This window comes from Pongo pygmaeus, chromosome 12 (assembly GCF_028885625.2).
Source record: "Pongo pygmaeus isolate AG05252 chromosome 12, NHGRI_mPonPyg2-v2.0_pri, whole genome shotgun sequence".
Lineage (NCBI taxonomy): Eukaryota > Metazoa > Chordata > Mammalia > Primates > Hominidae > Pongo > Pongo pygmaeus.
Window position 1 is genome coordinate 83157566 of NC_072385.2, and position 26753 is coordinate 83184318.

General features: G+C 35.7%; 1 protein-coding gene across 29 annotated transcripts in view; it reads left to right on the forward strand.

Annotated features, from left to right (window-relative positions):
• The window catches only part of NRXN1 (neurexin 1), a 1133558-nt gene that overhangs the window by 573470 nt on the left and 533335 nt on the right, over nt 1-26753 (forward strand). The window lies entirely within an intron of this gene.

Here is a 26753-nt window from a genome sequence, read left to right on the forward strand (position 1 = left end):
CTAATTGTTAAAGTGGCTAAATCCTGTGATGATGGTGATTCTTTGGTTTTTGGGTTTATTATTTTTTTTAATTACTAATGACCACCTTGTTCAAAAGAATGTTTTTCATTTCTAATACATGACAATTCTCCCTTAGTTTTTGAAAGAACCTTCATATTGTTTTATATTAAATAATACTTAATTTCATATGATTATGTCTCGAGGGCTATAATTTTAGGAACGGTTACAGGTCTCATTTTTCTCTCTGTGTATATCTCTTTAAGCCCATTGCTGCCTTTTACTTTAAAAAAAAAATATTCAAACATTGTCCCTTCAGGCATTCTCCCTTGTATCTTAGGAACTTATGTTTTTCTCCTTAAAATCCTTTAAGTAAGTATTGCAATATAAGCATGAAAATAAAACACAACATTCACATTATATCATGGCATATCTGCTAGTGCCTAATTTATATCACAGCAATGAGGGTTCGAAGATGCAATTAACTGATCTATAAGATGAAGTTCTGTATCTTAATGTTCAAATAGGTCCTGATTTACAGCACATCATCAAAATGATAAAAGAATTTCATACAAAACATTGCATTCTGCTATACTAAGAGAATATTCCTGACAAATTGACCTGGTTGTAAAATAGAATATGTGCTATATGTCGTCAATGCTACGACATTTAAGCTAACCCTCCAGGATGATGGAATAGAAGATGCAATTGTTGAAGGTTTGGATTTTGTAGCAGAGGCTGAATTTGAATGTGGATTTAAAGAAAGAGTAGAGCTTGTTCATTTTGACCTTTGTCTATTTGAGACTGTATTCATGTCAACAGATATGTGCATCACAATGTAGAAGATGGGGTCAAGCTACAGTAATCCACTGAACTGAGTTGTTGCAGCCTAGCAATAAAGTACAGTTTACCTGCTGTCTTCAGGTTTCCTTTCCAAAATATTGACTATAGAAAAAACACACAACCAATACAGAGTAAAAACGTATGTAGAAGAGGTCTTTAACAACCATGCCACTGTAGATGGAGAAATATTTGTTCTTCATTTTACTAGTTTCATATCCCATAGAATTACAGTAAACCTGAAGCAATAAACATGTATTCAAACTATCATACATTTGCAAACACTGTATCTCTGCAAGCCAAATCACACTTAAAACACAATAACGCCATTTTGAGTTATATAAACAACTTTACGTAAAGTCTGAATAAATATATGTACATAAAGCAGCCTTACATGTGCTTTTCATAAGGATCTGTATATATGTCTATAGATAGATTACTTCCTGCATTTGTTCCTGCCTCACAGAAAATGGCATAAATTTATTTTCAAGGCCAATCAGAAGACTGAATACTTAAGATTTTATTTTTGCAAATTTTTCATCCTGAATACGATCCTGACAGATGTATGGCTACATGTGGTAGTTGAGAGGGATTTTTTTGGTGTGAAAATATTTTTCATGTTGCTAAAGAACTTTTTCTGCCAAACTATGCTTAATGTAGTTTCCATGTTTTACATACAGTTGCCATTTGGTTGTGGCAGACTGTGTATCCTCATATACCAGTTAAATATAAAGAATATAATTTTATGTATGTATTTGTTAGACTTTCCCTAAAGAAACATCAAGATACAACCATAAGTATCATGCTGTCTTCGAATCATTTTTACAGAAAACTATTTTAATGCTGCTCTTGGGTGATAGTGCTGATGATGACAATGATAAGGCTATTTGTTATTTTCTTGTAAATAGGTAAATGTCGTTCAATGAATGTGTCTCCTGATATGCCTCTTGCACAAATCAGCATTAAAATTACTTTAGAGAGCTCTCAGAATACATGCATTTTTATTAAATCATTACCTCTTAGTGGGTTTTCTGAAAATGTGAAATGGTTCCTTGGCTTATACGTTGGAGTTTCAGTGGTGAGAATACATAGGTACAAATCAATATTTAAAAACAAATCTTATTTTGTATCAATTATAATTGGTAGAAGATATAGTAGCGATTGTTACTTTGAAGACATGGAATTAATAAGCAATAGTAATAGCATGGAACACTTTCCTCACTTTTTAAATTGATCAAAATAAATCTTGTGTGTACATCTCACTGTTTTTCTCTAAGATGCACAAATAGAATTAGTGTGATTCCTGGGGTTTTAACAAACTCCTTTTCTGTATAGAAGCTGATTTTTCTTTTAAAATAAAGCCATTTAAGGCATTTCATTTCTTAATGAAATTTTCATCTCTAGCTTATTTATTCATAAATTCCGAGACTGCAGCCTCCAATTACATAGAAAACAAAAAAGAAAATAGAAACAAAACTTTTTAATGGGTAAATGAACATGCCACATTACAAATGAGACCTTCCCTCCCCCAAAATAGAATTTCTAAATGTCATCTCGCTGATAAGGTTTATAGAGTGGGTTAGGGTAACTAGAAAAAATTTAGTTATATTAGTCTGGAGATATAATTAACAATGGGAAGATGGGAATACTTTGTAGCTTGTAAATGTAATCTTGGATAAATCATACTAATTAATTGAACTGAAAGGAATCTTTCAAAAAGAATTGCTACTCAAAATGATGCCAAAGGCTATTTTTAAAGAAATGTTTGTGAAACCCTTTCTTCCCCGGAAAATTGCCATCTAAGTGACCTACTCACTGACAAAAACAATTGTTTTGTGCATGTGTGTATGTGGATATGCATGTATGTGTGTAGGGTAATGTCATATACTCACCTCCTCAAGTTTTCTTCCATATCAATACCAAATTTTAGATCCTCTGTATAATTTTTCTGGTATATCACGTAATTTCTTAGTTATCTCCCATTTCTTATTCCTTTTCCTCTAATCTATTCTGTGCCTCTCTGCCAGTTTTGTTTTTTCTTTCTGTTCTTCCTAGTTTAAATGTCATCAGTCTCTCCTAATTCTCCTAACCGGTGGCAATATTTTTTTTTCTCCTCTGGCTTCCTATAGAATTTTGTTTATACTATTTAATTTGCCATCACTTTTTCCTTATACTTACTTATGTTTAGTCTTATCTCCCTATAAGACTCTATATTTCTACTAGGAATAATATTCTTCTCTGTTTTCTTGGTTTATAAGCCCGGTGTTTTTTATAGCATGCTGCATGTAATTGTAATAACTCACTAAAATCAAAGCGTGCTAGATACATGAATCTTGCAGAAGAATTTCACATATATCCTCAGTGTCCAATACTACTCTCCAAGTTAGTCAATGGGGAATTCATGGACCTCAATGATCTGACCCCAGGCTTCATGTTCATACTTATCTGTTGCAGAACCTTGTCCATATGGCATATTACTGCCAATTTACTTACTCACAGCTTTCTGAACAACATTACACTTTCCAGTTTCCTCACCATTGCTTATGCTAATTTCCCCACCTGGAAAATGCATTCATTCCACCTGGAATGCATTCTTTCACTATGTCTGCTTGAAGAAATATAATTTCCTTTTCAATCTCTACTAAAACTCTTTTGTCCCGTGGAAACTTCCTTTGTTTTCTGAGCTTGACATTATTTTTCCCTCTTCTGAAATTGTAGGGAACAGTGTGCTGCACTACATTGTGTGGTGTAGCTAATTATGAAATTTCTCTTGGATGCAACCATTTGCTGAGCACTTACTATGTGCCAGTTCTGTGCTAAAAGTTTACATTCATTGTAGATTTTATATATCACCTATTAATACTTACACATTCATCCACTATCATCACACCAGTGTGCTACACAATAATCCTTTTCTCCTTTTACCCAGTGGTCCAGAATAGAATGTAACCATATTAAGCTAACTTAATGTCATGTTGGAGAAGATGAATATGGCTATGACCACATGCAAAATAGCGAACATAATAACATTGTCACATTACATTAGTATAGAAATGTTGTGTGCCAAATTACAGTTCAGCTTCAACAGTGTCTGTTACCATAAGGGAAGAATATAACATAGTGCTGTTATTTTGGTGCTACAGCTTAGGAGGGTGTGGGTGCCATTTTATTAAAAGGCTGTTTTCAGAATTCTAAACTTTGCCAAGAGAAAATCTTTCTGATAGGAATTTATTGTATCTTTCATATGAGAGTTAGAAACATTCGCTGAAACAAGGATAAAATACACTTCACTGTGACTTTTTACCATGACATTTAAAAATATCTTCAGCTTTGTTTCTCAGCTTCTTTTGTTGTTTGAAAGAGAATCCAATATCCAGTGTCTGAGCATCAATATCTGAACTAATGGAAGTGAATCATAACGTATATTTTTAAAAACCTGGATCCGAGTAATGTTATCTCTCCCATTTAGAGCTGCCAGTAGTATTAAGCTGTGAGCTGATTTGCTGCTGGTGTCACTTAGGGCTGAATAAAATTTAGCAAGTAGCTATGTCCACAACAAGATACTCTTTGTGAATATGATGAATCTTATTAACCTTGAATTTTTCTAAATGGAAGCCCTTACGCTGTTTAAAGCAATTCATAAGCAATCTTTACTGAAAACACCTTAAAAAAACTATAGGGAAACAGGGTCAGACCTGCCTCAGGTAAATGATAAAGGATTAAAATATTTTTCATACTAAGTAAGAAAATGTAATAAAGGACAGAAAATAAAGCATAATGTATGACAGAGAAATGTAATATGTCATAGAAGTGCTATCTGCTACTATTTTACGTAAACTTATCTTTGTTCTTCTTTTTAGAATTGCCATCATAAAAGTAGATGCATAAATGGAAGCATTGATCTTTTTATATTGTTGTTGGGCAGCTGAATAATAGTTTCAGTCTGTATCTATATGAGAAAAGTTAGGTGGGGAGAAAAACACCAAAAAAGGGAATAGAGTAATGCTGTATTTGAATTATCTATGTTAGTCCCTTGCACTGTTGAGCAGCTTGATGATTCAACTCTCAGCAGCCTTTTAGTCTGTGAATGCTGCCACCTTGGCCCCTAGAAATCAAAAAGGAAGCAAACCCAGTCAGAATGTTTTCTTTACCTATGGATTTTCCTGCTAGTATGCTCTAATTTTTCTGGCTTTATTAAAACTCTGTCTGTGTAGACCTTAATTCGGCTCAAATGTTAGCACTCTTCATCATCGATCTTATAGGTAAATATGGAGGTGGCTTTCAATGTTGGCCTTACTGTGGTAACACTATCCTATCTCACCAGAGCCCAGCTAGCCAGAGCTGCATTCAGAGGAGGTTTTGCTAGTCACCTTGACTAACTATTCTCAAGGAAAGACAATGGTTTTAGTTATCACTAGATGCTATTCAAATAGATAGCCTCATCTGAATGTTTTTTTTTCCATGTGAATGCATTATATCCATGTTTATCATGTTACTTCCATCTGTAGCAACACAACAGGTGCAGAATCAAGGCAGGGTGGGGATACTGCCTTAATCAGAGGTGCTAACTTTTGACACTTGGAGCCATTAAGTTTAATTTTACTTTTTATATAGATTTTACTTCTCTAAAAATGATGTACCAAAAGCCCGTGTGAACAAACTGAAGATAAATCACAGTGAATTATCAGAACCTTGCAAAATACCAAATAAGTACAAATAATAAATGACTTAGTATGACAGATTGAATAAAGAAAATGTGGTACATATACACCATAGAATACTATGCCAACATAAAAAGAAATGAGATCATGTCTTTTGCAGGATAATGGATAGAGCTGGAGGCTATTTGCTTAGCAAATGAATGCAGGAACAGAAAACCAAATACCACATGTTCTCATTTGTAAGTGGGAGCTAAACTACGTGAACTCATGAACGCAAAGAAGGGAGCAGCAGACACCACAGTCTACTTGAGGGTGGAGTGGGAAGAGGGAGAGGAGCAGAAAAAATAATTATTGGCTACTAGGCTTAATACCTGGGTGATGAAGTAATCTATACAACAAACCCGTGTGACACAAGTTTACCTATATAACAAACTTTCGCATGTACCTCTGGACCTAAAATAAAAGTAAAAAAGAAACTTAGTATCATTTTATTAATCAGGAAGATATTTGAAGAGAGTAAACAGTTAAATACTTCTCCCACTTTATGAAATCAAATTATCACGAGTATTTTTAAAGTATAGGATTACACATAATTAGCTTATAATTTATGAAATATTTTATTTTAAAATAATATAATTATGATTGGATTTGGAAAGAAGTGTTAGATCAGGCCTAGGTTGTTTCTATACTTTGTTGCTGTGGATATGCCTAGCTAGTGCATAAAAAGAACTACAAAAAATTTATGTAGATTAAATCAACATATTTCAGTGCTAATATCATAATTAATATGTATTATATGCATGCCATTTAAATTTTATAAGCTTTACCTTTTCTCCAAAAATATCTGATTACTTTAAATGTAAAAAGAAGAATACTGAAGCATAAATAGATTTAAAAAAATTTTATGCTGGGCACGGTGACTCATGCCTGTAATCCCAGCACTTTGGGAGACTGAGGCAGATGGATCACAAGGTTAGGAGTTCGAGACCATCCTGGCCAATATGGTGAAACACCATCTCTACTTAAAATACAAAAAAATTAGCTGGGCCTGGTGGTGCATGCCTGTAATTCTAGCTACTCCGGAGGCTGAGGTAGCAGAATCACTTGAACCCGAGAGGCGGAGGTTGCAGTGAGCTGAGATTGCGCCATTGCACTCCAGCTTGGGCAACAAGAGTGAAACTCCATCTCAAAAAAAAAAAAAAAATTATGGATACATGATAGTTGTACATATTTAGAGGGTACATGTGGTATTTTAATATAAGCACACAGTGTGCAATGATCAAATCTGGGTAATTGGGTATCCATCATTTAAAATATTTGTCACTTATTTTTGTTGGGAACATTCCAATTCCACTCTTCTAGCTATTTTGAAATACGCAATAAAATATTGTTAACTATATTTGCCATATTGTGTTATCAAACACTACTCTTATTTCTTCTACTTATCTGTATCTTTGTATACATCAACTAACCCCTCTTCACCCTCTCCACCTTTCTACCCTTTATGGCCTCTGGTTACCACCTATTCTACTCCATCCACTATCTCCAAAAGATCAATTTTACTAGCTCGCACATATGAGTGAGAACATGCGATATTTGTCTTTCTGGGCCTGGCTTGTTTCACTTAATGACCTCCAGTTCAACTCGTATTGGGATATATATATACCATTTTTTTCTTTATCCATTTATCCATGGATTCTTAGGTTGATTTCTTATCTTGGTTATTGTGAATAGTGCTGCAGTAAACATGGGAATGCAATTATCTCCTCGATATACTGATTTCCTTTCTTTTGGATATATACTCGGCCGTGAGATTGCTGGATCATATGGTAGTTATGTGTTTGATTTTTTGAGGAAGAATAGCCTTCCTCTTTTGAGGAATAGCCTCTTATGAGGAATAGCCAAGCTATTCTTCATAGTGGTTGTACTAATTCACATTTCCACCAGCAGTATACAAACATTTCTCTTTTTCCAAATTTTTGCCAGCATGTGTTATTTTATGTCTTTTTTATAATAGCCATATTAACTGGAATGAGATGGTATCTCATTGTGATTTTGATTTTGATGTCTCAATGTGATGTTTGCGTTTCTCTGATGATTAGTGATGTCAAGCATTTTTTTATATTCCTGTTGTCCATTTATATGCCTTCTTTTGAGGAATGTCTTCTTTTGCCCATTTTAAAAATTAAATTATTTGTTATAATTATTTTATGATTGAATTGTTTGAGTTCTTTATGTATTCCGGTTATTACTTTTTCTGTGGATTAATAGTCTGCAAATATTTTCTCCAATTCTTTAGATTGTCTCTTCCCTTTGCTGATTGTGAGGTATGAATATTTTAAGTAACTTCATTGGGCTGAAATGGTTAGTAATTGGCACAAACAGAACTTGAATACGTCTGTCTTCAAGGCCATATTCTTTTTTGCACCCACAATCTCTGTTAAAGGGGGATAGATTCAATAATAATGCAACTGAAATTCCCTAGCTGCAAAATTCCCTAGAGAAATTAGTAATAAGTGCACTTTAACACTGTGTAATGTTTTTCCATGCTTTTCTCACTCTTAATTCTTAGATGTAAATTTAAACCTTATGCTCTTCCCCTCAACTGCTCAGTTGGCACTTCTAAAGATGAGTTAAAAATTCAGAGTGAGCTGTCAAAAGCGTACTGTCATTAACTTCCAGTTCTGTTATTAAAAGGGTACTGATTATGAAAGAGAGATGGGAATTTTCTGTGATTTTTCCATGACAGCCTTTCTGAGTTTCTTAAAAATAATAATCTAATATTTGATAGTGAAATCAGACAAAATGCTTCCCAAAGTACTTTTGTGTGAATCAGATTCACAATATGTATAGTGGGAAATTAACTGTTAAGATTCAGAATTGTGTTGACCAATGAATGTGTACCAAATGATTTATTATGTTAATTATACCTGAGTTTATTCTTTATACAGTTGTTGAGGCAGAAGGAAAAAAAGACTAAGTCGGAGGTTAGTAGTGTGGCCTATGAAGGTCTTTGGTAGATACACAGAGAAATACAAGAGGATGCATGAAGCCCAGTGTATTAAAAGTTAATACAAGATTAATAGTAAAGACCAAGGGCCCCTCATTTTTGTAGGGAAGGGAAAAAAAGCCTGGGGAAACATGTAGAGTCCAGAAAAAAGGTCAAGATAAAAATAACATTGTGCTTGCATTAAGGAATAATTCAAGTCATAAGGAAAAAAAAATATTACTGTGAAGGAAATGCACCTTGCCCAGGGATCCCTTTTGCTTCCCTGAACAAAGCATTCTCTGTCTTTAATGACATTTACTGTGCCAGTTAAAAAGTATAGAATTCTTTTATGGGGAGGAATTATGGCCTTCTCTACAGTTCTGTGATGCTATACATGTTTTAACTCTCTTGTAGCATTCTATAGCAGCATAAAGCACAAAGGTGATATGTTAGCTCTGAGTATTATAGATTGTGTGATTTTAATGACCCTAATGATCAAAATTCACATCTCTCAGAAAAAGGCCTATAGAGTGTGAGGCTTAATCTCCCCAGGATTTGGTGAGATAGGAAGGTACAAAGGCATTTCTTAACTTGAAATGATTTCAGAATGGAACAAGTTTCATAAAAGGTTCAGCTACCATGGAAGAATTTAAAAAAATGGGTCTTGAACAAGGAGGAGGCTGTATTTGAAGGCGACAGTGGAAACTGTTCGCGTAGGTGTGAACACTTCTTATAAATATATAACATATGACCCTTTAGGGAGAGAAACAGATGGAATATGTAGCAGAAGATATAAAGTACACATTTTTTCTTGGTTTCTTCACTCCAGTGGTACAGTGTATATTTTGATATTTGGCAGTTCTATTTGGAAGCTTTCAAGGCCTCATCTGGATTCCAGCAGTTCAGGGCAATGCTGACATTGTTAAGAGTTCTAGGTAGAAGCAGGCTGTTGAATTTGCTTGCAAAGCTTCTCCAAGTGATGGCATAATGTCTAAATATCCCAGCCATGATTCCATGTCAAATCTTTGATGAGTGCCCAACTTCAAGGAATCCAATACCAAGGATCCAGATTCATGCAATCATTGCACAGTAGGAGTAAGACAGTGTTGCTGAAACTGTGGGGTCCATCTTTGATGACATCAATTCTGAATCTGCTGTCCCAGGTCCTATTAAGGGAAAGTGCTCCATTTTACTAAATTAAAAACAGAAAAGTGTCAGAGAAATACCATTTCCTCTCAGCTGCAGGAGACATCACAGAAGTAATTGAACTGGATGTTGGTGTGTCAGGCACATTTCTTTTATTGACAGTGACAGTAATTCTGTAAATCAAAACCTGGAAGCATTTTCAGTGTGTTGAGTGCTAAAGATAAAACTTAAGGATTTTAAAATTAAATCTCATGAAACTAAAATTGATCTATAGAGTGCAGTATGAGAGGCTGCTACCTGAGTTCTAAATGCAACCTCTCTTTTGACATTCAGTGCCTACGGTATCTGAGACCCTGAAAGCTATGGCCATGTAAAGCCAAATGGAGTAGGTCTTCAGGATTATCTCTCATTTATGGTTTTGAGGTCTCCAGAAAAATTCTCTCTCCACTATCTCAATATTTCCTTTTCTAATGTTGTCAATAGGTTTTGTTAACATGCAGTTTTTCTGGCATTCTTTTATTCTTTCCACATTTAAGTTCCTCCACAATCTTATGCAACAACTCTACAGCATGCTTTATTCTTCACATGCTCTGGCATCAACTCTTTGATTCAGAGATATATAGAGACACACTGGTGTAGTCAATACATTTTCTTTATGCCTTCATCTCTGCTAAATGATGCCCTCATTTGGGCTGTCCTCTTCCTTCCCTCCTTCCGCTCTGCCTAAGAAAATTCAGCCTATAGAGATAATCCAGCTCACGTCAAGTTCATCCAGAGTAGTGCAGTCTTTGATTACTTGATGGTTCTTCTGCTTCTGAACCCAAATATTTACTGTCTAGAGTTGTCTTTTTATGTGTGTATGTCTTTATTTCTCATCTGTAGTTTATTATCTCATTCTTCTGTTTTTGGTATTATTTCTCATAACACTTATTAAATGCTCAGTAATATGTGAAGATTGGTGTCTTGGAGGCTCCATTAATTAACTGTGTGTGTGTGTATGTGTGTGTGTGTGTGTGTTTATCTTTGCCCATTTCTACAGCTCTTTTAAGAAAATATGTACATGTCATATCACATCTGGCAGGAGTAATTTATTATGCTTTATCGTATTAATGAAAATGCATTTTTCAATATCTTTATTCCTGATAGTAAAGACCCGGTGAAATTAGAGTCTTATGTAACTCAGAACAAAATGCTTTGAGTAAAGGTTCTGTGTGTGTATCTAGGAAAAGTTTGTATGTGAGTGTGTATGTGTATATGTTCATAAGCATGTATACATATCATGGGAGATGATGGATTTAGCAAACATTTTCTATTTTCTTCACATTCCACTGCAGCAGCCCTGATTTGTATATTATCATATTAATTATTTTTATTTATTTATTTATTTACTTTGAGATGGATTCTCACTCTGTCACCCTTGCTGGAGTGCAGTGGCGTGATTTTGGCTCACCACAACCTCTGCCTCCCAGGTTCAAGTGATTCTCATGCCTCAGCCTCCCAAGGAGCTGAGATTACAGGCATGTGCCACTATGCCCAGCTGCTTTTTGTATTTTTAGGAGAGATGGGGTTTCACCATGTTGCCCAGGCTGGTCTTGAACTCCTGACCTCAAGTGATCTGCCCGCTTCGGCCTCTCAAAGTGCTAGGATTACAGGCATGAGCCACCTCACCTGGCCCATATATTATCCTATTAATTTTGACAACTGCTAGGATCTTTTGTCATTTCAAGATAACTATTTTTTGGCCACTTTACTTTTTTCCCACTGATTAGCTGATACTACGGGAATCATCAGATCATTGTGAAATGCTAAATACTTATTTGATCTTTTTTATGTAAGCTTTAAGATTTGACAGTCTTGGAGTATTTTTCCCGCAATAACATAAGCTCTCTGGGGATAATAATCCCATTTCTCTTACAGTAGTAGCATATCACTTCTGTGCTCTGCTTTAGTCCTCCAGTGTCCCTGAAGAATTCTCTATGTGTTCCCTTTGCAGAAGCCACAGGAGACCCAAATGTCCATTTGATGTGGTATAGTTGGAATTGAAAATGTTCTTGGTGATTTTTCTTTCCATATTAAATATGTAAAAGATAGCATTTATGTATGCAACTGTACCAAGAACAAGAGACTTAGTTTGCCTGATTGTTTTGGTTCAATATTTTTGGAGAATATACCTGAAATCAGCTTAATAGGTGATGAGTATAGTGACAACATCAGAAACAGAACAAATGGTTGTTGGAGGAGTTGAGAAAAAAAGTTTAAATAATAAATTCCAGAAATACTAGAATTTGTCTACCTAAATCAAAAAGAAGGTAATTAGACTAATAAGAGATAGTTTGACTAGATTAGTCGTTCCCAAAGCGTGGTATCTGGGTCAGCATTGTCAACATTACCTGTGAATCTGTCAGAAATACATATTCTTAGATCTCACCCCAGACCTCCTGAACTGGGAACTCTGGGAGGTAGTGCTCAGAAATCTATGTTTTAAGAGCCTCCATATGATTCTAATATACCCTCACATTGAAGGACTATTAGACTATTAGATTATCTTTAAAGTCCTTTCTTTAGTTCTTTGCTTTCCAGATAATGAAAGACTTTAATAGAATGAAAGTTGTTCCCAAAGAAATTTTGTAAGTAGAACATCATGACAACATTTATGAGAGGGTTTTAATACTATCTTGGATATTTAATATACGGTGATTTGAAAAGAATACAAAATTTCATTTTGATTATCAGCATCTCTCATTGGCTGGCAATCTTGAAAATGTTTGAAAAGTTCCTGTTCCCATTATTCATGCTATGAAAAAGCTATTTCAAGGCAAAATTTTCCCTACAGTGTGAGGAGAATGACCAAATCCAAGTGCACGTTTCTCTATTATTATTCTTTTGGGTTCTTTGGAATAATAGCCTGATAATTTATATAGATTGAGAATTAAAGTTTCATCCTTGTCTGTAAACAGATTTAAACCTACGAAAAACTTGAATCAACAGAACCACTGTCAAAATTGCCATTTATATTAGGTACATATTCTTCATATGGCATTCTTTTTCATTGCCTAAAACATTCCCCATGTTTGCATATTCTTGCCACTTGCTAAACAAATTGACTCCAGTTTACCAGCAATTCCAAACACAGTTTCCCATCTGGTTAGCAGCCCGTATCTAGTAAGATCTTCATATTTATTTCTTTTTAAATCATGTAGGATTTACATGCAAAGATTCTTCGGCTGTAATCCCAGTGTGTGACCTTGAGCAAGTCACTTCAGCTGTGTGGGCCCCAGTTTCCTCATTATAAAATGAGGGATTTGGTTTGCCTTGTCTTTAAGGTCTGTAGAGCTAAGAGTCTGTGATTCATTGTCACTATATTCTTTCTCTTCTTTTTCCTCAACCCTCAGACCTATTTTTACTTATGTTTAAGGCTCTTCTAGGACGCAGCCTACAGCTCAGCCACAGTACACGAATCTTAAGCTATATTTTAGCCAAAGACCTTTCCTGCCAATTCCTATAAAAAGGAAGAACTTGGAAAAAGAAATCTGATTAATGGGATGTCTTCCTCTTTTCAGAAAGGAAACTTTGAATTAATCCTGCAACACAGGGCAAAGACTTCAGCTATTCTTTTTCTTTCATGTTTATATAGCTATTTATTTATAACTACTTTCAGATATCTATTTACATCAACTTTAAGTTGAAATATTTTGCCAATGCAGAGATCATGCCTGTGTACTTGCTTAGCTAAATGCTAGGTGTAATTATTACTGGTATGTAAATAAATGCTTTTTCGTAATTAAAAAACAGTAATATAATTGCATATGTGTAAGTGTTAATATAGGCAGGAATACTACTACTAACTAAACATCAGCAATAAACTAGGATTTGATATGTTAAAGATATTTCTTCTCATAACATTCTTGCATAATAAAAATTGTGACATCAATTTTACAAAAACTGTACTTAAGATGTATGCCTGTGTTCTCATGTCAATAAGAATTAGAACTCATTTCAAATTCCATTTTCTGCCATCCACAGATCGTGTTATGAAATATCTCAGTATTGAATAAAATAGCTAAGTTGAGAAGAGTTATGTGCATTCTTCTTTCAAATGTTTTAAAGTGCATACAAGGTAGATTAATATATGTAGATTTCTTTAACATAAGAAATTGCAAAAATGAGGAAGCACCGATGCAGAGCAAGGTGAGTACTATTTTCCCTTCTAAATTACTCATCTGCAGGTCTGCCTCCTATACATGTTAATACATGTGACTAACAACCTAATGAAGCTTTAGAAGAGCTATACCTTCAAAAAGAATAGCTTTGTATACCTCATTCAGTGAATGAGCAGACTTTAAAAGTGATGGTTTTGTGAAGTAGAAAATGGAGCATTCCAAATAACCAGGAAAATATTTATACTCTTTATTTCAGATAGTGCACATTCAAAATGTTGTTGAACAAAATATTGTGAAACAGGCCGGGCGTGATGACTCAAGCCTGTAATCCCAGCACTTTAGAAGGCCAAACTGGGCAGATCGCTTGAGCCTGGGAGTTCCAGACCAGCCTGGTCAACATGGCAAAGCCCTGTCTCTACAAAAAATGCAAAAATATTAGCTGGGTGTGGTGGCATGCACCTGTAGTCCCAGCTACCTAGGAGGCTGAGGTAGAAGGATCCCTTGAATCCGAGAGGCAGAGGTTGCAGTGAGTGATCATGCCACTGCACTCAACAGAGGGAGACCCTGTCTCAAACGACAACAAAATATTGTGAAATTTTAAGCTTGTGACTTCTCCTAGTTAGCAGGTTTCTAGTCAATGGTTTTGGAGTGTAAAGGAAAAAAGATAATCTTTGCTAGTGAAAGTAACTTTTCATGAGGTTATCTCTCCTGCCTATAATTTCTACACTTGTGAAAAGATATTTTTTGTGCTAAAAGCTGCTATGATTAAATTTTAGTGAATTCTATCTCTCTGGCTGATACCTGCACTGTGTGTGAGTTTAATACCTCTGCTTCTGGCCTAAAACGCAGTTGGAGGAAAATGAGAAACAGCGTGAAAGCATCGTTTCACTTTCCAAGGATAACTTATGAGAAAAGAGAAAGGCCTTGTGTACAGTTCTGCTCTGTATATTAGGAACATATCTACATGGTAAATTACCTGACTGAGAATATTATTAATTGAGCAGTTACTATGTACAAAACATAATGAGAAATACAGAAAGTGGAGTGATTGGGTCCCTGCCTCAAAGAAGTCTTCATTTTAGTTGGGGAAATTATTTCCAAGACCCAGGATAGAAGAGATTTTTTTTTTTTTCTGTTTTGCTCCATGACCTATCACAAGTGCTTCCAACCATGCCTGGTGCTTAATATATACTCAGTATATATTTATGGAATGAAGTAAATATACTGTTAATAAGATAACTAACAATTTAAGTGCTCATTGTGTGCTGCAAACCATTGCCGTGTGCATTCAGAAGAGAGAAAAGGCACAATTGTGTGCTGGCTAAGTAGAAATGAGCGATGGAAGTGAGATGGACCTTAATTGGGAAGACAGAAGCAGGAAGAGCATTCCACACAAGGGAGATACTGTGAGCAAAAGTGAATTTATATATAAAGTGTTCACAGAGCAAAACACGTCCCTTGAGCACCTTCTATAACAATAGGTGCTTTGCTACACTCTATATTTGCAGAAGTAAACAGATGAGGCTTCAGGTGCAGTAGAAAAAACAGACTTTGGAGACAAATAGATCCAGAATTGCATTCTGACTGCCACGTGGCATCTGTGTGACCATAGACAAGTTGATTAACATATCTGAGAGTCAGCTTCTTCATCTGTAAAATGGAAACACAATTACAGATCTTGCAGGGTTGATTTGAGAATTAAAGATGATGTATGGTAAGATCCTCGCTGTACCCCAAAACTAGTAGGAATTATATAATTGGTAGCTATTGAGATGCTGCCTGACATGTACAGATCATTATGGGACAATTTAAGAAGTAATTTAATACCTTGCTTTTCAAAATGTAGTGCCATATACCCATGTAACAAACCTGCACATGCACTCCTGTATTTAAAATAAAAGTTGAAATGTAATGTGGTCAGAGGACCAGGAGCATCAGCAGCACCTGCAAGCTTACTAAAGATGCAAACTCACAGACCTTCCCTCCCCCACACACCTACTGACTCTGAATATGCTTTTAACAAGATCCCAGATGATTCATATGCACATGGAAGTGTAAGAAGCACTGCTCTAATAGAAGCATGTAAAAAGGGCAGAGGAAGGAGTGACTAAGTCGATTTAAGGAAATGAGGGAAGACTTCTCTTAGAAAGTGATATTTGGAAAAATTCAGAAAGAAATAATGTCGTCTTGGATTAACTTGTTTAGTAAATCAGAATATCCAATTAGAAAAATTCTGTATGGATTCACTTTCTTGAGTTCACCATTTTTACATTACTTTTACTTTTTGGTAATCTCCACTGGTTTAGGAGGCTAAATGCATGCTAAGGCAACAGTTTTATACAAGTGAAGACAATTCCTGCATTCCTGCGTCTATGCATTAGAAATAATACGCTCTAAAATCAAAGATTTATTGTGAATTTGACCATAAAAGGTCTGAACTCACCAGCCAATTTGAGATGCAGATATTTCATTAGATGATCTAGTTTAACCAGGAAGATCTTGGCAAACTCTGCTTCGTTTGTGAGTTTCAGTCATTTGGCGTTCATGAAAAAATAAATATCCAGCTTTCCATAGGCTGCTCCTGAAGGTCTCTTTGGTTTAACGTAGTTTCTTCCTTTTTTTATTTCTTTTATTTTATTCTCTATATTTTAGTGTTAGAATTGCTCTATTTTATGTGGAGCCACGTGCTTCTGTTCAATGAGTTGGCAGGTGGCTCCAATCCTGTAATTATGATCTGGATTGTTGGCTGCCAAAGCACAAAAGGAAACGGTAGTAATCCACTCCGGTGCTCTTTAGTGAATTGTTGCATATGCTTTTTAGTGTATCACTGGACATGAATCTCACAGTAGCCATAAAACTATTAGGGTAGTAAAAGATATGCATTTTAATTTAGTAAAAATGCGTCATAAAATTCAATTAACTACTCTTTCCCAAATAGCAGTTCACTCTGGGAAGCTCAGGGTTTCCTAATCTGAAATTACATGTTCCTTTCACGTTTCCTAGTGACCACCACTAATTCTTTAATCATTACACCTACTCCTCATTGGGCAACATTATCATCTCTGAGGGTCCCTTTGTTTCCTTATCTTTCTGCACGTTTTTTTCCTGCTTTTCTACTTGTAGCTTTGTAGAAGCAGTTACAATACAATGGAGTCAGGTTTGGTTTTGCCGTTCTATTCTTTAATTGGAGGGAGAAAGTGAGATGAATAGCATAAGCAATCCACATAAAGTTAGGCATTATAATTACCCAGGAATTGAGGAAAATGTTCTTTGGTGGTGTATCCACAGCTAATGAGGAAAGAACAGAGTTTTTATTTATTAGACGACCAGAGAATCTGACTAACCCCTGCTTTGCTAATCTATAAAAGTGAACATTCATTCTATATTTTTAGATTGTTCACCTTCCCCTCAAAAGTAGCTTAATAGCACGGAGTAGAGAAAGGTCTCCTGGTGTTCAGATTTTATTACTTTCACTGACTAAAGTGCAGTACATTTCCTAGTATAATTACACCCCAGTTGTCACAATAAATGAACACAGTATATTTTATGATACACTTTACTTGCTTATTATCATGTTTGTTCACACATCTCTCAGACTTAATAACCCATGGGGGGCTTCTGCCATCATTGGTGAATGGAAATTAGTGAAGTTCTCTATTTCATTTGTGGCGAGATTTTTATTTCAACTGAAGAAGCCATAAGCAGGATAGATAGTACATTTAGGGAATTAGGTATATATATATGTATCTATGTAATGTTCCCCTGCTTACTGTGTGATTTTTAAAAATCTAGGAATCTCCCAGCACTCACACAGGTGAATATTAGCTAAATGCATTTTAAATAGAAACCAAGTGAGATTTCTGATTATTTCTAAAAATAAAAACAAAGAAAATCCTGGATGTAAACAGAGCTATCTTTTGAAATGTGTATATATATATATATATATGAATTTGATTTGATTTCAGATCGACCTTTTCTGGGACAGAATTCCTTTTTTTTTTTTTTTTTTTTTGAGACAGAGGCTCATTCTGTCATCCAGGCTGGAGAGCAGTGTCACAGTCTGAGCTCACTGCAACCTCTGCCTCCCAGGTTCAAGCGATTCTTGTGCCTCAGCCTCCCAAGTAGCTGGAATTACAGGAGTGTGCCACCACACCTGGCTAATTTATGTATTTTTATTAATAGTAGAGATGGGGTTTCACCATGTTGGCCAGGCTGGTCTTGAAATTCTGATCTCCAGTGATCTGCCCACCTTGTCTTCCCAAAGTGCTGAGATTACAGGCATGAGCCACCATGCCCAGACAGCATTGCTTTTTAAATTTGCGGAAGGGCCAGAAAAAATGTCAAAATTTATATTTAGTTTGATTAGTTTGGGGTCAGAATATCAGAATGCAATCATATTGGCACGGATATTTGAGGGATTGTCCATTCTACTCACTACATGACAGGTGCAGTCATTATTAGAGAGATCTAAAATGTAGCAATATGGTAAAGAGACAATTTTATTTAACAAGAAGATAAAGGATTGCATTACCTGAATTGCATGGTATTATAATACGTTTTTGTAAATATGCAGGGCACTTTCCCTCAAATCAGACAAGGTACAATTACTTGGGCTTGGCCATTGAATAAGTACTTAACATCTAAATTTGTTGGTAGGTTTAAATCATTTTTGTCTAATTATAAAAATAATACATATTTGTATAACAATTAAAATATAGAACAAGTAGAAGACAAAATAAAATCACCTATGATTCCACAGTTAGGTGTCTCCCCTTTTAAAGGAGGATTTCAATTCAACAGCCAAAAAGTATTATTCGGTATTTGCTATGGGTTTAGGATTATGTTAAGTATTGAGAACAAAAAAGAGTAAAGGAAGGAAGGAACAAAGAAAAAGAGGGAGGGAGGGAGGAAGGAAGGAAGGAGGAAAGAAGGAAGGAAGGAAAGAAGGAGGGAAGGAAGGGAGGAAGGAAAGGAGGGAGGGAAGGGAGGAAAGAAGGCAGGGAGGGAGGACCAGGGGGAAGGAGGGAGGGAAGGAAGGAAGGGAGGGAGGAACGGGGGAAGGAGAGAAGGAAGGAAGGAGGGAAGGAAGGAAGGAAGGGGCGAGCAGGGGGAGATAGGAAAGGAAGGAAGGAGTGAAAAGAGGGAGGGAGGAAGGGAATGGGGGAAGGAGGGAAGGAAGTAAGGAGTTAATTTTACTATGTAGATATAAAATAAAAGCCAGACATAGTGACCAAGGGTCATTGCATAGGATTGGACAATTAATATATTACAAAAATTTAAAAGGTACCATCCACCTCAACTAGTTGCACCATTGTTTTGATAGGGTTTTCTGCACCTGTGTGTCTTGATGAAGGCACACCTTTTTTTTTTTTTCTTTTTTTTCCAGTTCACACAAAGTTACCATATGTGCTTTAGTGAGCAATACGAGTTGGTGTATACTCAAGAATAATATGATATAATACAATATAAATATCTTAGGCTTTATGAGTGAGGGATAACTTAAACCAGGCCTTACAGTTTATGAGTTTTTTAATGTCTATTTAAAAAGATAAAGAAATTGAGAATGTCAATACCATGTTTCAGGACCTATCTTTTAGAAAAGCAATGGAGAGGAGGAGTGGACAAAGAGTAGGGGATGTCCCTAGTCCTGAGGGGCCTTCTCCTGAGAAAGTCTCCTCTTTCCAATCCCTAGGTAGAAATATTGCCACAGGTATCCTCGCCCTAACATACCCTATTTTTCTGTCATACCGTTTGCTCATTTGCTACGAAAGTCCTTTCATATGTCATTGCTTAAGGTTGACAATTATACCCAACAATTACAGGCATCCACCTACACTGAGGCAATTATTTCCTCGTGCAGAGTATAGGGATAAGTGAAATTCCTATGTATCCTAATACACTAAGGATACAAAGATAAGCAAACAAGAAGTCCTGGTTCTTCCCCTCATGGAGTTTTTAGTCTTGCTGATGTGAGTGGTTCACAAATTGGGAGGATAATAAAGGCGGATCTCAGATTTTTCAGAGCTCGGAATTTCATTTAGTTGCCTTTTGAGATTGGACACAGCCTCCTTATAAATTGTTTTTCTTTGACTGCAATGATTCATTCCCTTTGTGATCCAAGAGTTACATGGATAAAAGCTATTGACTATCTACATTTGTTAGGTATATGCACTGAGAGATTCATGTACTTCCTCCAGTTGGAAAACTTTACTTCTTTGCAACTGCCTTCCTTACAACTGTTCCAGGATTTTGAGCAAAATATATGAAATTTATTTTCCTTCCTGATACTCTTTATCTCTCCTGATGCAGTGGTTGTTTTGGTTATGTGGGGTGTTGCGGGCCATCCAGCAGGACTCTTTTAGGACAGCACATGAATAAACCCTTTTATGGAAACTAAAAGGAAAAGAACTTAGTGGAATGCTTCAAGAAGCAAAGTCTGCTTTTGTTATGGCAGCAGGAACAAGTTACGGGCACAATGCTTCCTGCATGCCAGTTATTTTGGTGTTAAATTATAAATGCTGAGATGAGGGTCAGGTGCTTGCCTGAGCATTAAATTTAAGGGGGAACCAAAAAGCTCAGTAATCAAGATAAATTATATTTTACTGCAATATTTGAACAAAACAATCTGAATAATGCAAAAATATATGATGAACAAAATGTGAAAAATTTAAATAAAGACAGCATCAATATTATTGAATTTCCCTTTTGCCTCAGGCTCCAGTATAGCTCAGGATACCACTGTTATTGATCCTGTCTTTATTTAAAATTTTGATATGTTATTCATCATGAACAACTTTTATTTTTAAAATATTAATTTTGATTTTTAAGGTATTGATTTAAAATGTTATTTATCTTACTCATGGAGTTTTTGGTGTCCTCTTAAATATTGCTCCTGAGCCAGTGCCTCAAACTAGTCCTGGCCAATACCTACTTTAAAAAGGTCCGATAGGCAGACACATAATTCGAGTAGAGGCAGCGCTGCATCTTGAAGTTGGCTTGATTCATTATGGTCCAATGGCTCATCTGCAGGACTGTAAATCCGAAGACAAATAAACAATATTGAGTATATGACGCCATTATGGGTTCTGTGGGTGCTGTAATTTACTGAGGTTATTCAGCTTCCAAGAGGCTAATCACAACCAGGGAGTTAATTGCATCCCCTTGCATTTCAGAAAATTAAAGTCAGGCAGCTCTGTCCCACACTGTTTTCTATGAAATCTTATTACTTTTATGTATATTTATTTTTTCCTGTGACAGAGAATGGATACCCCAAGGCTAAAATTAAATGTCTTTGACTACACTTTTAGCTATCTAAGACTAAAGATTTTTATGTGAGAAGAACGAAAGAATCATTGCATGCGTTGATTGTGCTGTCATTGGACGGAAATTTATAAAGCACACTTAAAGTCACAAAAGCAGTGAAGGAGGAAGTGAAAAATCCTTGATGAACAGGTTGTGGTTAGCAGTAGTTTTCACCTCAAAAGCACTCCATCTATAATACCAAGAATTCAAATCAAATTTTATGTTTAATTCTTCCTTTTATGTCCCAGGTACATTTTTGTAATTAAACAGTCAAATAATAAAGTTATTTTTAAATTTCCAAATGGCAATCTATAAGACAGAAAAAAATCCCCACAGACAACTGAGGACAGATTTTATAGTGTATATTGAAAGTCTGGAAGGTTTTACATGTTTAGTCCATGAACACAAATAAGTATTGTATATATGGAACTATTTTGACTGTGAATAGCTGCAGTTTGAAGACCTTCTTTAAGTTCTGTAATGAACCAAACAGTGGCATGGATCATTCATTGGTCATTCTAAATGATCCCCAAGACTCTCCTTCTATAAAATAAAAGCTGAGGTTCAGAGATTTTCAAATGCTTAGGCCCAGATCACATACTGATTTAGAGGCACATTGCAAACTAGGACCCTGGAATTCTAATTCTCAGTGAAGTTCCCTTTCTACTCGGTAACATGACATCACTTAGTTACCAGTGCTGCACCCCTCAGACTAACAAACAGACAATGAGAACATGAGCTGCTAGTTGTCCTCATACAAACTCACAAATGACCCATTTCTGGCCTCACACTTTCTATAAACTGAAGGCCAAGGCCGTACTTGAAGACAAAGCTAAAAGCAATAAGAAGAAAATTCTCCTATATTCACACCATCTCCACTTTCTTCTTCATATGCTGTATTTTGGAATTGTGCTTACTGTCTTATCCTGCTTATCTATTCAAGTACTTAGTCTTTCTGTTATCTCTCTCCCCTCCTTGAATTGTCAATATTATTTAATGGATTGTACTAATCTTACAAACAAATAAACCAAACATTGTTTCTCTTGACCTAACCTTAAACATCTACCTCATGCTCTTTTTCTTGGCTTTCCTTCACAGCCAAGCTCTGTGAAAGTTTTCAATTATGAATAAAACCTAATGTCAATTAGTCACCCACGTTCACTATTCAACCCACTCCAATCTGGCTCCCATGAAAGCATGTAGCCAAAACTCCTATTGCAAAGAACACCAATCATCTTCACATTGTCAAATTCATTAAATATTTTTCAGATATCATCCTACTCAATATCCAATCATCCTACTCAATACCTAATCAATATCAAACCAAGGCACTAAACACACATGGTTGTCCTCCTTCCTGTGTGACTTCTTCCAAGGTGTCTTTACCAACTCTGCTGCTCTACCTGTCTCCTAAATGTTGATGTTTCACAGGACTTCATTCCAGAAGTTTCCTCACTTAATATCCCTCATCCAACTAATCTCATCCATTCTCATGCCCTTAAATACTATCATTATGCCAGTAACTCTGATATTTCTGTCATTAGCCCAGACATCTCATATGCAGATTTTTGCATGCAAAATTGTACTTAACATTTTCAGTTGTATATCTCACAGGTATCTCAACCTTAATGTGTTCTAAATTGAACTCCTGGTACTTCCCTCCTCACTCTTCACATTTCTCCCTCCTTCATCTTCTCCCTTTTTAGAAAATGGTGCCTCAATTTATCTGGTTGGATAATCTGAATAACTTGAAACTTCAGCAATAGGTGTACAGGGGTGCATTTAATTAAAAAGTTACAACAAAGGAATTTTAAGGATATGTGTGGCATCTAATTCTTCTTTTATTTCAAGTGTTTAAAGTATGGATTTCGTAATATTTCAGATATATAGACCTTAGAAATAATAATGATAGACAACATGTAGAACCACTATGTGCTAGGCATAGTGCTAATATTTTATAGGCACTAGTATTATCCTAACAGATGATAAATCCCAGGCACACAAAGGTCAAGAAACTTGCCCAGGATCATAGAGCTATTAAGTAGCAGAGCTGAGATTTGAGCCCATGAAGTCTCATTCTTGGGTACTTGTTCATAACAATTATGTTCGCTATAGAAAGTATGCAGTATAGCCACAGTGATGGACATATGTTAAGACAGTGTACTGAAGGCTGACTAGAGAGACTTCACTGGAAGGAATTACCAGTGGATGCTGATCCAACTCTGTAAACATATAACAGTGCTTGGAAAGAGCTAATGGTTTATCATATCATCCCATGGTTCTCTCCAAGATTTTTGACAATACAGAATCGAGTAGTAGGTGTATCTGCCTTATGGGCAGGAAACCACCAAATCAGATGCTGATGGATGACCATTTTTTACATAAGTTTTCAGAAGTTTTCAATAAAATTTTTATTGTTTTGATATTTTAAGATCAAAATAATATCAAGCTGTTTTATGTCTATATGGCAGCATCTTCCCTGTTTCTTCCATTTATGACTACACTTAAAATAATTGATTTTTAAAATAAAAAGCCCAGAACAAGTTGTACAGACGATTTGTTGTTTCCATGGAGTAGGAGTCTTGGACAAAATGCACAACCCCATTCTTTTCCTATTAGACTCTCGGGAAACACATACTGTTTTCTAACTTTCCCACCTACTGCTGGAAAGAACAAATGCCATTTATCCCAATTAAAATTATAGGGTGAATTTTAATATCATACTAAAATAAACCTTGTTAAATGTTCCATGTAATGGAAAGTTGTATAATTTTTTTAAATTTTAAGACATATAAGAAATGTATCTCTACTTATTAACACCCAGATCCTTCTTTTTAAATAAATTAATGTTAAAAAGAGGAAGAAGAAGTGGAATCAGAGAAGTAAAAAAGAGCTAATAATCCATTTACCATGAAATAGGTAATTATATAGCCAATTTATAATTTGGGGACCCCTAAGACAAGTGGCTACATTTAAGATAAAATATCTACTTTGAATCATGGGGATTAACATTTCTTAAATTTCCTAGGTTCCTTAAGTGATATCTTCAATGGTGTTCTGATTAAAAACCAAATTCACAAATTCTGTAGAAGAAAAGGCATCAAATACAGAACAATCAGAAGTTCTGGAAATTTGGTAATCTTCTCTGTATTTCAATTGCTTAAAATCTGGGTTAATGTGTCTGGCTTTTCTTTAATCGAAAAAGCTACAGAGAGTATCTATGATGAAGACTCAGACTGAAGTGGAATCACATAAATCTATTATGGATTCTTATTTCTCCTGTGTCACAATGGATGGACTTTAAACTTCTTACATCAAAAACAAATGAAAATTTTCATTTGATCAGATAGAAAATCAGGGTATGAACTTAAACATAAAGATCATGATAGCTTGAAAGTTATGTGCACATGTTTTCATAAATCAAAAATATGAGCACAAAGGAAAAAATAACTCTTAGAGGAAATATAAGATTATTGTTTGTGATAATCCTAAACCACACTGGGGGAAAGAGAGGCAGCAATGCAACAGAAAAACTGAGGAAGGAGGGGTTCTTTGTTCAAACATTACTACTTCAATGAGACCTTTTCTTGCCACCTTATATAAAATTATACATCTCCTATCTTATCCTCTTTGTCCTCCTTTCCTGCCTTATTTTCTCATTTAAACTTGACGTCTATCAAACCATCTATTTTAGTATTTATCTTATTTATTATTCATCTTGACTTCATAAGGGCAGAGATACAATCAGTTTGGTATAGTATTGTATCTTCTAAATAATAATAATAATAATAAAAACTATAGTCAGATTTGGTTTCAGAAACTAGATCCATCAGGTTTGAAACATTAAGTGGTTGTACATACTCTTGGCATCCCATCTCCAAACTTAAGTCCAGCTCTAAGAATCTCTTTGGAGATTCTGGACCCTATGTCATCTGGAACCAGACTCTCTCTTTACTCCTTTTTCCTTCCCCCTGTCTAATCAGCCTATCTCCCCATGCCCAGTGTATGCCATACTAGTCCCTGCCTTGCTGCCATTGCTCATATTGAAATCCTCACTGGAATATCCTGCTACCCTTGCTTCCAACAGAACAAATCCTGACAACTCTTGAGGATGAGTTGAAGTGTCCGTAAATCTTTCCCTTTTTCCTCTAGTCATAAATGATCCAGTGTGGGCTTTGGACTCTTTGGGTGGAGATTGAAATCCATGCTCTGCTAATTTACTAGCTCTGATACCTTTTATAAAGTGCCTAATGTAGATTTTTAGTCTGCATATTTTGGGTAATTCTTTTAATCTGTAACATTATGATAAATCTATTATGGAAAAGGCCTAGCACATAATGACCTTTCAGTAATAATCTTTCTTTTTTTTTTTTTTTTTTTTTTTTTGAGACAGTCTCACTCTCTTGCCCAGGCTGGAGTGCAGTGGCACAATCTTGGCTCACTGCAAGCTCAGCCTCCCAGGTTCACGCCATTCTCCTGCCTCAGCCTCCCGAGCCACCACGCCCAGCTAATTTTTTTTTTTTTTTTTTTTTTTTAAGTAGAGACGGGGCCTCACTGTGTTAGCCAGGATGGTCTCGATCTCCTGACCTCGTGATCCACTCGCCTCGGCCTCCCAGAGTGCTGGGATTACAGGCGTGAGCCACCACACCCAGCCCGTTTTAGAACTTTTAGGAATCTATTTTTCCAGTTGCTTTGTATATCAGGCTCTCTGCCTCTGTCAGAACTGCTCGGCATGTATAACACTGTCTTTAACGTTCACTTTTGTGTTCAGATATTTGTATATTCTTCAGTTTTGTTGACTGTAGTTTTCCTCAAGGATTTTCTTAAAGCAAGGACTATGTATTATATTTCTCTGTGTTCCAAAACTTAGTGCATTGTTGGCTACCTTATGCTTACTGTATGTGACAACTTTTCAGGGGCAACCAGAAAGATTCAAAGACAAAACATCTAATAAACATACTACCCATCAACCTAGCTACAACTGCATTGCGTTGCTTGTTTCCAAGCTGCAACTCTTAGTGCTGGAGGTATTGTAGTCACCATGTCTGATCTCAATCTTTTGGCAGGACAAGAGAGCCACCAATCCTACAGACACAATTTTGGCTTTTTAAAGCTAGCCATTAGAACCCCCAGTGGCCCCTGCCGACTGTGAGGTACTGTTTTATGTAAAGGCATATCCCTCCAATGACAGCTTACTTTGAGTAGCTGTGGCAACTTTCCATAGTGACAATAGAAATAGCAAGTCTTTTGCCAAACAAGACAATATGTGAATGACAACAGAACGCATCGTGGTCATAGGAGAAGCCACCAGAATATCTATTTTAGAGAATATTTTCTATACTTTTCCTTACTGTTATTTTTCCTTCTTCAACATTTAGTAGAAGTTTAAAGCATAAATACCAAATATGCCTCTGGGGAGAAGCATTAGACCCTTTTCTGATTATTAATAAAACATTTATTAGCCATTTTTATTCTCCAGTAAAACTTAGGACAGGTCTATATTTGAGAATCTTTTTCATCCTATAATTTGAATCAAAAATTAAAAAACATGGAAACAATATATGACCTCAGTGAAGCATAGCACCTGCTCAAACACACTCATAATGTGAGAAAAATTGCACTGGCCAGATTGTACTGATCATTTCCAAGTTGACACAA